Genomic DNA, 12,343 nt, shown 5'->3' on the forward strand with positions numbered 1-12,343 from the left:
AGAGAGTTCTCATATGTCTCAATAAAGATGATTTCTCAGCACAAGACTATGGCTTTTCACAAGAGTGTATTCTCATATGTGCAACTAGCGAGGATTTTAAGGAAAAAGAATATCCACATACTTGACAAGTATGTAGCTTTTTCTCAGTGTGAGTTCTCATATGTCTTACTAAACATGATTTATGAGAAGAAGTATATTTACACACTTTACAAGAAACATTTATCTCTCACTGTTATGAGGAAACACCATCTGCCAATAGGATTGATCAAACCCATATATTATTGATTATGCTTTCCATGAACTTTCCAACTCTATTGTTTCTTTGTTATTTTGTGTCTATTTCTGGTCCCTTTCTTTTTCCCTTACTGGTTTATCATCAAATGAAAATCTTCCAATTTTCGAATGTTGAAGTATCGCATCCCGTCCTATATATTCTTGCTTATGCTCTCCAAGAACTGTTGTTTCCGTCTTTGTTTATCTTGTGTCTTTTTCTGTTCATTTCCTTTCTTTTTCTTTTACTGGTTTATCATCCAACTCTACAGTATTTTTCAGTACAATTTTCACATATGTTTTATTTTAGTGAAACATACACTCAATTTTGTTTTATTTTAGTGAAACATAGACTCAATTCTTTTCGTGGTACACATGATTTGAAAGAATATGGCTTTTGTCAATTGTTACTTATTTTTGCAATATTTTATTTACGAGAAATAATGGACAAGAATTTTATTCGCCCCCTTCGCTGCAGCTACTTTTTGATTTCAGTACGTTGGTTTGTGATTTTGTCATGTGTACCCGTTTTTCACAACAGTTTAATATTTCAGGAATTGTATCAGGAAATTTTTTTATGCCAGACATTCTCTTCTTAGTTTAGTTATGCCAACCAAGATATCTTTTTAGGATTTTAAAGGTCCCTGAAAGTACAATTGTTTGTATTTCTCTCGCACTTGGTTCCCTGGGTATATTCGCCAGATAGTTTATGAAATTATTTCGCTCTTAAATTAAATGAAATGTTTCTGTAATTATAGTGGATGGTGTATGACTTATTTGCAAATGTCAGGTCGCTCACACGCTTTAATTCTTTGGGAAAGAGCCGGCACTTGTTTTTATTGTTGAGTGATTTCATATGTGTGCCAGTAAATTTGATTTTTTAGAGATAGAATATACATAGTTTTCAAGAATGTGTCTTTTTCCTAAGTGTGCGTTTTCATATTCGTAACAGTAACGATGATCTTATAGAACAAGAAATTCCATACTCACTTAACAAGTTTGTAGCCTTTCCCAGAGAGAGTTCTCATATGTCTCAATAAAGATGATTTCTCAGCACAAGACTATGGCTTTTCACAAGAGTGTATTCTCATATGTGCAACTAGCGAGGATTTTAAGGAAAAAGAATATCCACATACTTGACAAGTATGTAGCTTTTTCTCAGTGTGAGTTCTCATATGTCTTACTAAACATGATTTATGAGAAGAAGTATATTTACACACTTTACAAGAATATGGCTTTTCCCCAGTGTGAGTCCTAAAATGATTTAGTAACGTTGATTTTGCAGAACAAGAATATCCGCACACTTCACAAGTATGTGGCTTTTCCCCAGTGTGAGTTCTCATATGTGACAATAAATATGATTTTTCACAAAAAGAATGGCCACATACTTCACAAGTATGTGGCTTTTCCCCAGTGTGACGTTTCATATGTTTGACTAAATTAGATCTTTCAGAACAAGAATATCCACACACTACACAAGAATGTGGCTTTTCTCCAGTGTGACTTCTAATATGTCTCACTAAAGATGATTTTTCAGAACAAGAATATTCACACACTTTACAAGAATATGGCTTTTCCCCAGTGTGCGTTCTCACATGTACTACTAACTTTGATTTGTGAGAAGAGGAAAAATCACACACTTCACAATAATATGGCTTTTTGACAGTGTTATTATTCATTTTTGTCACTATCGTCTATTTATTAAACCAAGAATATACTCACACTTCACAAGAGTTTTGTTTTTTCTGAAGTGTGTATCATAATATGTTTAAAAAATCTGATGCTTTAGAAAAAGAATATCAAAACTCTATAACAAAGTCGTATTTCTCCAGTGTCATATGTCTTACTCAATCGTATTTGGTAAAGTAATTACACACTTCATATAAATGGAGAATTTCCATATGTCTCAATAACAGATTTTACAGTCCGAGAATATTCTACACATATTATAAGAACATTGTTTTTTATTTATTTAAATTTTCTTATTAATTTGTTCAACTGGAAGATGGAACAGCCAACACGCTGTCAAACATTTAGCTATAATTTTATAAATTCCAACTGAGCGATCTTAGAAAATTGCTACTTCAAAGAATTTTGCATTCATAAAGTGTTACTTTTCTATGATTTTTTTCTTAGTTCTGTAGTTTTCAGTACCGTAAAGATATTGTCTTTTTAAAAACCATATACTTTTTATAGTTTCCAGTACTGTATAAAATATTGTCTTTTTAAAAACCACAAACTTTCTTTATAGTTTCCAGTACGGTAGAAAATATTGTCTTTTTAAAAGCCATATACTTTTTCATAGTTTCCAGTACTTCAGAAAATATTGTCTTTTAAAAACCACATACTTTTTCATAGTTTCCTGCAATTTTTGGATGAATCTCTTATTTTGTTTTAATGTGTTTTAATATTAAACACATTTTCACTACAACATACTTTAAGATGTGTCCAGATGTCACACGTTTCCAAAAATTAGAAACATAATAATGTCAGTATAAGAAATCTTCCCACATATGTTGCCGTAGTCGTCCAAATTATATAATGTTTGTAATGTTTAAGGAAAATAATACTCCATTAAACTTGAATAGTAACGCTCAATCAGGAACACCTGTAAAGCTATAAAATAATTCAATATTTTAAATATTTGCATTCACATATTAGTATTATTTTTGTTTTTGTCAATATTATTGGATTACACTTACAACCTCTACATTCATTTATTATAACTAATATATATATATATATATATATATATATATATATATATATATATATATGTATATATATATATATATATATATATATATATATATATATATATGTACAGTGATGATCATATTTATTGGCACGGTAAAATAAAAGTTAAATTTTGTCTAATAAATTCTAAAAAAGGGATTAAATTAAAGAAAATAACAAAGTATATTATGTATTTTTAACTGGCCTTTCCGATGCAGCAATCGGATTTTAGAAAAAATAAATAACAAAGGAACAACAAACATAATTGCAAAAAACCCTTGTTCAAAATTATTGGCACGATTTATTTAATAATCAATTGTATAGCCTTTGGCCTTGATTACCTTCCTCAGTCGCTTTTCCTAGTTTACAACCAAGTTGTTGCACTCTTCAGCAGTAATTTTAGCCCACTCTTCCAGACAATAATCCTCCAATTGAATAAGAGTCTTAGGCTTCCTTTGCATTACCCTCAATTTTAATGTTCTCCATAAATTTTCAATTGGATTAAGGTCTGGGCTTTGTGATGGCCACTCCAAAACATTAATATGATTGTCCTCAAGCCATTTCTTAGTCAGTTTAGCCGAATGCTTTAGCAGAGTCTTTCAGGTTTTCATCCAATATTTTAACATAATCTTCATTTTTTATGCTACCTGTGACCTTAACAAGTCGCCCTGGTCCAGAGGCAGCAAAGGATCCCCAAAACATCAAACTGCCTCCACCGTGCTTCACTGTGGGTATGGTGTTCTTAGGCAGGAAAGCTTCGCCAGATTTTCTGTAAATATAAGACACTTTATTATGGCCAAATAACTCTATTTTCGTTTCGTCAGTCCATAGAACACGTTTCCAGAATGCAACATCTTTATCAATATGACGTTTTGCAAAGGCTAGCCTTGCTTTCAGGTGCATAGGCTTCAATAAGGGAGTCTTTCTCGGACGACATGCTTTTAAACCAGCTCTCTTCAAAACTCTACCAACTGTATGTCGAGATACATTCACTCCAGAGGTGCTCTGTTCATCAACAATCTCCCCAACAGAGATCCTTGGGTTTTGTTTTACTTGTCGAACAATTTTCCGTTCATCTCTTGGGGAAAGAATCCTTTTTCTCCCTCTACCCTCTAAACTCATAACGTGGCCTTGCGATTTGAACTTGTTTATTATGGCTCTAACAGTGGATTTGGGAAGGTTTAGCTTCTTTGAAATCTTATCATAGCCCTCCCCATTGGTATGGCATGCTACAACAAGCTTCCTGACGTCTTCGCTGTGTTCCTTAGTTTTAACCATGGCGATTGAAAATTATAATTTAGTCACTTATAATAGTTTAAATAAATCGCTATCTAAAAATTATCTGAAAAAAAATATTCGCTGAATTAGCGTTAAACAAGCATAATATGGCTATAAAAAAGTTCAGAAAGCACGTAAACCGGAAATTGATTGATATTATACTGATACTAAAAGAAAACAAAGCCGTGCCAATAATTTTGAACAAGGGTTTTTTGCAATTATGTTTGTTGTTCCTTTGTTATTTATTTTTTCTAAAATCCGATTGCTGCATCGGAAAGGCCAGTTAAAAATACATAATATACTTTGTTATTTTCTTTAATTTAATCCCTTTTTTAGAATTTATTAGACAAAATTTAACTTTTATTTTACCGTGCCAATAAATATGATCATCACTATATATATATATATATATATATATATATATATATATATATATATATATATATATATATATATATATACTTTATTATAACTAATATATATATATAAATATATACTTTTCTGCAATTTTTTAATCGATCTCTTATTACGTTTGAATGTATTTGAACATTATACACATATTTCACAACAAAATATATTAGCTTTTACATGTGTCATGATATCACACGTTTCCAAAAATAAGTAAAATAATAATGTAAGAATAAGAAATCTTTCCACATATTTTGCCATAGTCTTTCAAATAAAGTAATGTTTGTAATGTTTAATACGCCATTAAAATTGAATAGTAACGCTCAATCAGGAACATCTGTAAAAATATAAAATAATTCAATGTTTTTAATATTTGCATTAACATATTAGTATTATCTTTTTTTCAATATTATTGGATTAAACTAACAACCTCTACATTTATTTGATATAATAATAATATAAGATATAGTTGAAATTATATCCAACATTGGTATAATAATATCCTAATAAGGAATAAAATGGTTAAACTTATATATAAAATACTACACTATACGATCCTAAAATACAATAAAGCTTTTATTTAAGATATTGTTGAAATTATATCTAATATTGCTATGATCAGATCCTAATGAGGAATAAAATGTTAAAACTTATATATAAAACACTACAATATACACATGATGAAAAGTGTTTTATGATGATTGTATTATGATTAGCAAAACGATGAAAAGTATTTTATGAAGATGATTAGCAAAACGATGAAGTGTTTTATGACGATTGTATTATGATTCGCAAAACGATGAAAAGTGTTTTATGACGATAGTGTTATGATTAGGAAAACGATGAAAATTGTTTTATGGCGATTGTATTATGATTAGCATAACAATGAAAAGTGTTTTATAACGATTGTATTATGATTAGCAAAACGATAAAAAGTGTTTTATGACGATTGTATTATGATTAGCTAACCGATGAAAAGGGTTTTATAACGATTGTATTATGATTAGCAAAACGATGAAAAGTGTTTTATGACGATTGTATTATGATTAGCAAAACGATGAAAAGTGTTTTATGACGATTGTATTATGATTAACAAAACGATAGCAGTATCAGAATTTTTGTAGGAATTTTTGACACCCCTAACACGAAACTGCGAATACAATATAAAAATCTCGTAATTTCTCTGTTAAAAGTGGGTTATTTATTTTGTTTATGGATTATAATTCCAAAATAAACTATTACAGTTGTTTTAAAAGTAATAGAAATATTTTTTTTTTAAAACAGTAATGAATTTTCCGAACTCAATATTTTTCAATTTTTAAACTTAAAAAATCTATCAAAATTTTTCTATTGATTCTATTTTTACGATATTTTCAGGGTCAATGTGAAATTTTATGTTCTTTCCAATAAACCGAATATAATATTTTAGACAAACGTTTTTTTTTAATTCACGCCCCCCCCCAAGTGTCACCCATTTTGAAATGTCTATTAAAAAGTAAATAATTAATTTATGTCGCACAAATTGAAGAGAAAGGGTCAATAAATAATATATTCAAATTTAAAACAAAAAAAATCGCTTTTTTAGAAATTTACCTGTAAAGTCCGAAGTTTAAAACCTTATTTTATAAGAACACATTGTTTTTTTTTTTTGTCTTTTTTTTGTCTTTTTTTTTAATGAAACCTTGGTCCTTGCTCCTTTAATTGAAAAAATAATTAGGGCTTGAATTACATTTTTCGAGGAGTTATAAGCTTGAAAAGACAGGGGGTCGAATAATTCACGCCTCTCATTTTGAAATGTCTATTAAAAAGTAAATAATTAATTTATCTTGAATAGTTTTATATATCACAAATTGAAGAGAAAAGGTCAATAAATAATATATTCAAATTTAAAACAAAAAAAAATCGCTTTTTTAGAAATTTACCTGTAAAGTCCGAAGTTTAAAACCTTTTTTTAAAAAAAAAACACATTGTTTTTTTTTTTTTTTTTTTTTTAATAAAACCTTGGTCCTTGCTCCTCTAATTGAAAAAAAAATTAGGGCTTGAATTACATTTTTCGAGGAGTTATAAGCTTGGAAAGATGGGGTGGAATTATTCACTATTTTCACGAAATTTCTGACACTGCTAGCAAAACGATGAAACGTGTTTTATGACGATTTTATTATGATTAGCAAAACGATGAAAAGTGTTTTATGACGATTGTACCTGATTAGCAAAACGATGAAAAGTATTTTATGAAGATGATTAGCAAAACGATGAAGTGTTTTATGACGATTGTATTATGATTCGCAAAACGATCAAAAGTGTGTTATGACGATAGTGTTATGATTAGGAAAACGATGAAAATTGTTTTATGGCGATTGTATTATGATTAGCATAACAATGAAAAGTGTTTTATGACGATTGTATTATGATTAGCAAAACGATGAAAAGTGTTTTATGACGATTGTATTATGATTAGCAAAACGATGAAAAGTGTTTTATGACGATTGTATTATGATTAGCAAAACGATGAAAAGTGTTTTATGACGATTGTATTATGATTAGCAAAATGATGAAACGTGTTTTATGACGATTGTATTATGATTAGCAAAACGATGAAACGTGTTTTATGACGATTGTATTATGATTAGCAAAACGATGAAACGTGTTTTATGACGATTGTATTATGATTAGCAAAACGATGAAACGTGTTTTATGACGATTGTATTATGATTAGCAAAACGATGAAACGTGTTTTATGACGATTGTACCTGATTAGCAAAACGATGAAAAGTGGTGGCACATGCGCTCTGAATGCCATTTAGGTTTGGCAGATCAACTACTCTTGTGGAACACTACACAGTTGGTTGACAGTATACTCACAGTTGACTCCATTCTCAACTGGTCTATTGACCTACATAAATAGCGACTAAAAGAGTGGATTATATGATTCAACTTTTTCTGTGATTCGACTATTTTTAGTGACCTTTTCCCTTAGGTTAAACAGTTTGAAGGTTTTCAGAACTTATGTTAATAAAGCATATATATGGGCAAAGGATTGAAACAGTTCTGATTTGCGACTAACAATATTTCATATAGGTTATTGGATGCTGGCTTCGGTGGTATGACGTCAGAATAATTTCGCCCACTATTTATGCGTGCATCAACCTAAACGTAGATTCCATGAACAAAGTTTTTTTTCTTAGAACTGCAAACCTGTGGAACTGCTTTCCGACTGCCTATAATATGGTCGTCTTCAAGTCCAATGTAAACAAGTTCTTGATGAGCCGTTCCCCTTAAGTAATTTTATTTACCAAATTTTCATTACTAACAATTACGACGTCATTATCCCATTGATCACTGTATAATTATTAACACTTATTCTTGAGTGGCCTCTGGGCATTGATAAGTGCTGACTCCTTTGTAAACAAATTATCATTGGAATATTAGTTGTTCAGAGGAAATGTAAACATCAGCTGGTAAATCGACTTGCCCTTAAATTGAGATGAGCTTGAGTATGGATACCAGAGCATAAAGATTTTACAAACATTTTCTTTCTGACCCGTCAACTCTAATATGATAGGAACAGTTTTGACAACTCGGATATTTATGTCTCATCAACACTTGTTTAGACATCAACACCTTTTAATTTTTATGTAATAATACTAAATATGGAGTTTAATTGGATTAGACAGAGTTACAAAACAATTTTGAGGAGCTGCTATTTTATGTGTGGTTTATATAATGCTTTGAAGTTCTGTAATTATTCAATTCCTATATAAATACAACATAAAATGAGCACCTACTTCATTGCCAGTTGGCAGTCAATCAGACATATAATCGGTCACAGTTATCAATCTTTGCAACAATTATTGGGGAGGTGCCCATATATTTTAGCTTTCATGCATTTCTTAAGGAGGGATAAGAGTTCATGTGTTGTTAACTAGTTTGCATTTCAACCTTCCAATTTAATAAATAAAAACACCATAAAAATATTATTGTTGGCTTTCTTATATTTTAATATTCAAATTCATATTTGATATAAAGAAAGCGTCATCTTATTTTTTGTTTGTTTTATATAAAAATGAGAATGGGGGTATATTTTTTTATTTCAATTTTAAATTCAAAGACTGGACTTTTTTACTCATACATTCTATTTTTTGTTCTGTTTTAAATTCATAAAAATGCCACCCCTCTTTATTAAATACTAGCCTGGATGCCCACCATTGCCCGGGTTTTTTAACGTGTGTTTTGAGCAAAAAAAGAGGTAGTAGGCAGGCAAGCTAAAACCCGCGGCTCGTAAAGGCGGAAAAGAAAGTGAAATAATATCTGACGTCTTAACACACCTCTATGACGTGACCGAAAGTTCAGAAAGTTAAAATTATGCAAAGTCAGTCCAACCGATATGATGGATTGCAAAAGTGACTCGCATAAAAATTGATCCGTCTTTGTAGAAAACTGCCCAGTTGAGGATGAAGGAATTAATTTATTAGGCTAATTTTTTTTATATTTGCCGTCTGGGACATCATGCTTCACGATGATACCGATCTCGTGAAAATGCGTACACTCTGACAAAAGTTTTAGGCATACAAACATACACACATTTAAACAAACAGGTGAGATTTATAGTATAGGTAACAATATTATTTAGAAAGCTATTCTTAACATGGGGAAGGGAGTCCTTGCTAAATAATTTGTACATTCATCTAACAATTAAATAAATTAAAAGGTGCATTTTGTTAGTTAACACAAAAACGAAAAACTGGGCAAAAAAACAAACAAATATATAGCAAATGATTGTTATTAAAGGAAACATAATAAACTCTTCGACCTACTGGGATGAGATTTTTGTGTTTTAACTTATTTTTAAGCGTTGATTTACGTTACAAAAAATCTGTACCGTGTCTTATGTTAGAAGTAATAAAAATGGGTGATATAAAACAGTCATCTAAGATGCCACGATAATCGCTCAAAAATCGATACTTAAATAAAGTACTGGTAGAAAACCACAAAATTAACATTTTTGAAAAGTTTTGTTATGGCCAACGATTTCTTTACGGTATCTTTGGTTAAATAATTTGTTAAGGGGAATTCCAAATAACTATTTGAAAAAAATAAAAAAAACTATTTGAAAAAATAACAACACACAAAAAACGTAAGAAAGCAAAAAAATAAATAAATAAAATAAAAAAAATGATATGAGCCACCCATCTCTTCCCCATTCAACCAAAAATTGAAAACTGCAAATGATTACAGGTATTATTGCCTGCTTACTGGTCATTAAATTGATGCTTATTTTATGTTATATTTATATAGAAAAGTGATTCCATGTCCTAAAATCTTAAATATTTATTATTATTTGTTGTGTCTTTGAACGATTTTTTTTTATTGTTGAAACGTAATAGCCAAAGTACTTAATTTTTTATTTTATTTATTTTTTAGAGAGTAAATAACGCTTGGTTACATTGTAAAGATTTACAAATATGTTTTTCTACATTAAGATAATATTAATTTGTGATGGCCAATAAATATTTGATCATTTTATGTAAACTTTATAAAAGAAAGTGATCCCCATTCTAAAATCTTAAATATGGGATGAAACATACAAAATCAAACGAAATTCTCTAGCGACATAATAGGTAAGTGTAGACAGAAAACAATTTTTTATGTTAAAACAATTAGGTACTTGTGCACTTATGTTACCCTGCTGAAATAACCTTATTATTCAGAAAGCCATTCTTAACATGGAGAGAGTGTTTTGTAACTAATCTGTACTTCCACATAATAATTTAATAAAATATGATCTCATAAAATTCGAATTTAACTTAAAAATACGATTTTTAAAAATAGAAGAGAAACATAAGTGGATAATCATTTAACAATTAAATACAAGAAAATTAGTTTTTTTTTTTTTTTGTGTGTGATCATAAGTTGATAATCATTAGGGACTGTCAATTAAATTCTGGAAAATTAGTTTTTTTGTGATCAGTTTTCTTCGAATTGAATTATTGTGTTTACGGTTCTCAGAAATCACACAAGTGTTTTCTTTTTAAGAATAGATTTTTTGTGTAAAAAAAACAAAAAAAACTTATCTTTTATCCCATGAATTAAAAATAAACCAAATAAATTGGGAATTCACATTTTATATTCACGTTTGTTATAAATTATATAGAATCAACATACTTATTGCAATTTTTTTTTGTTTTTTAAATATTTTTATTGCAAAAAAATATGAAATGAATAAGCATAATTTAATATTTAAGGTTATTAAACAAATCGGATTAAAATATTTTTATTGCAAAAAAAAAAATGAAATGAATAAGCATAATTTAATATTTAAGGTTATTAAAAAAAATTCGGATTAAAAGTGTAAACAAAAAACGGTACTTGTACAGTTTAATCAAGACATTAAAAAAATGAAAATATCGAAAACAAAAAAAGGTTATATTGTACGATCTTCGAAAAAAAAATTCACTTAATTTGATCAAGCAGTTGTTTTTTTTTGTTTTTTTTGTTTTTTTACAGCGGAAAAACACGTTTTTATGAGAGCGCTTTGAAGGCAGGCATCTTGTTTGTTTTTATAAATTTTGTTCGGTATCATTACATTTTTTTTTCGCTGTAAAGCAAAAACTACTTGAAATTAAGTGGATTTTTTTATTCGAAGAACTTCATTCAATAAGAGATACGTACAATTAAAATTTTTCGATATTTTCATTTTTTTTAATGTCGAAAAACATTTAAAAACTTACCTTTCATTTCAGTTCTAATACGAAAAAAAAATCGGGTTCAAGTCTTTGTTCTTTTGTGTTCAAAACACAAAAATTGTTTTTTTTTTTTAAAGATTTAGTAAATTGATACAACTTTTGTTTTGTGTGTGAAAATCATTAAGAAATAAAATATATGAAAATATAAAAGAATCAAAATTAAAAGATGGAAAACACGATTTAAACGTGAAATTATTTAAATAGAATATCAACTGCTAAAGAACAAAGAAGTAAAGGTCATCGTAATAACACGGTGAAATCATTATTTCGTTCCTCGTGTAAAAATGTCTGTTTATTATTAAAACGTATCGAATTGTTTTCCTATCAAGTTCGGATTATATTTGTCAATGATTAAAGCTTGTTTTCGATATCTTTTGTAAATTTCTATTTTGTATGTCTATTTCATTAAAAATTAAAACATAAAAATCACATTTATAAAAAAAAAAAACTGAACATTTCATTCTTTTTTGAAATAGTCAAACTACTGTTAACATCCAAAATGAAAATAGGAGTGTGAATAATTGAATAAGTCAAACCGTCCTTATATGAAAAAAAAAACCCCCAAACAAACAAAAAAAAAACGTGAAGTGAGTTAAATTACAAGAATAGATTTGGACCAAGAAAGTAAACTATAATCTTTACATTATGAAACTTGAAACTGATTCGGTTAAACTTAAAATGACCCGCCCAACAAATGTCACAGTAACATTTATTGAGTGGTTTTCTACCCAAAATTTTGTTTTATTTCTTATTTTGAAGCGATTATCGGGTCTTCAAAGACATTGCGGTAAGCTTTGCTTGTTCTCCAACAGCGTTCAACATTACTTGTTTTTCGAACGGATTAAACATTATACATTAACTAAAAACATTGAAAACCTAACCATTCGCCCATGTATGGAGTATTGTTG

Source organism: Euprymna scolopes, chromosome 46 (assembly GCF_053919585.1).
Source record: "Euprymna scolopes isolate OS-2025 chromosome 46, ASM5391958v1, whole genome shotgun sequence".
Lineage (NCBI taxonomy): Eukaryota > Metazoa > Mollusca > Cephalopoda > Sepiida > Sepiolidae > Euprymna > Euprymna scolopes.